Genomic DNA, 1,975 nt, shown 5'->3' with positions numbered 1-1,975 from the left:
CAGTAATAATTTTGTCTTTTCATCACCATTATTTGGCAGTGAATTTACTGTAACAGATGAGGGATGTTGCTCTGAATAATAAGCTTGAAAGACAAATTATTGTTTCCAGCAGATTAATCTACCACAGAATGTACAATATTAAAATCAGGGAGTGGGATCAGACGGGACTTAGAAGAAACCTCAAGAGTTCATTTCATTCATATCTGCTCACAGGACGTGCTGCCTCTCAAAGGATGGAGACAACAGAACACAAAACCATCTTCCAGTTGTGCAAGGCATTGGCTCCCAGTTCTTGGTTGACATTGAGCTCCAAACCCTGTGGGAGCCAAAAGGCACAGGATCAGCTGAGTAGTTGCTACAGATAGGAAATACAACCCTGCACAGTGCTTCTTCAACCACAGTCCCCAGTCCTTCCCAGTCCCCTCACTCCCAGCTCCAGCCTGGAGGCACAATGAAGTCGGTCTAAACCATTTTGGAAATTGACTGAAATCCCTCTCATTAGAAGCTGTTATGCAAAATTATACCTCAGTATTTACTGCTATTAGAAAGCTTCTTTCTGATGTATGACTTAAATTTTCATTTTAATTTTGTGACATCACTTCTCATCATATTCTTTATGGGCCAAGAGAAAATCCTTACTTAGTTTTTCAGTACTTGAGAAATAGTATCACGTTTCTTCTCAGTTTATTTTCTCAGTAAAAATAACTAAGAAGTAGAATAATTCTAATGTTAGGTCACTGATCTTCACTAGTTCTCATAGCATATATTTCAAGCTTCTGTTCCCTTTTTTCAGCTCTGAAACTGATTATGTGTTATTATGTGTTACTTGTGAAGCTCTAAATGAAGAATGAAGGACTTTGGGCTTGGGGAGCTTCACTGTGATCAGTTACAGAGCAGTATAAACAGACAGAGATGGTCAGATTACGCACTCCAAAGAGATAATCCAACAAATGTATTTTAATTATCTATTCTTGCATTTTGTAATTGGCTCAAATTCTAGTGAACACATTCCTTACAAGGCTTAACAGTGTTAAATCCCACAGGTAGCACGATCATATGTGGTTTGTACTACTGATACCTGTCAAAAAGGATCTCCAGAAGCAATTAAAAAGACCTAAATACATCTTAAAAGTAAACTTAGAGACCTTGCACTTACAGCAACATATAATGGTACCAGATAAGTCAGCCATGTCACTAATGTAAAAACAACTCTTAATTACAAAATCACTTTCACACTGAAGTTTTATTAAAGCCAGTAAACAACTCAGCTGCTGTTCCTGCTTTTTACAGTAGTGCACAGTATCACCACAGCTGGCTGGGGCACAAGCACAAACACATATTGACTATAAAGAGAATCTTTCTGTTTCAGCCAAGAGCTTCACAGAAGTTCTGTAGATCAGAACTTGAAATCAACCATTCCTTAAAATAAGCAACATCAGTTCTTGCTAAAAAAATCCATAACCATTGCAAGATGATTACTTAAAATCAATTAAAAAAAAGGCTACTAGTTCTGCCTTTTTACTTGCCTTATATAGTTATGCTAAAAGAAAAAAAAAAGAGCTCAGCCAACACTGTAAAACTTAAGTAAGAAGGCATTTATATGGTGGTTTACATGAGGCAATGGTGCCACCCAATGTCCACAAGTTATACATAAGCTTGTTTTGATCCAAGAGCAAGCAAAATAATAATAATAATAATAATAATGACAATAAAATAAAAAAATCAAAACCCAACAAACCAGTTTGTTAATTTGTATGTCATACTTATTAGTAATCATAGCTGTATGCCAAGGCTTGGTTCAGACATAAGTTTAACAGATGTGGTAAATTTCAAAACAGACTAATATTTCATATTTCTTTTGTTTCAGCTTGAATTATCTATAAAATGGATATTAGCATAGCCCAGGTAAATCCAGACAAGCTGTCAAAATGCATTTACCAGCGTCTTCCTAAGGCCTTGAGAGGCCTTCTTGAAT

This window comes from Heliangelus exortis, chromosome 1 (genome assembly GCF_036169615.1).
Source record: "Heliangelus exortis chromosome 1, bHelExo1.hap1, whole genome shotgun sequence".
Lineage (NCBI taxonomy): Eukaryota > Metazoa > Chordata > Aves > Apodiformes > Trochilidae > Heliangelus > Heliangelus exortis.
This window is presented reverse-complemented; position numbering follows the sequence as displayed.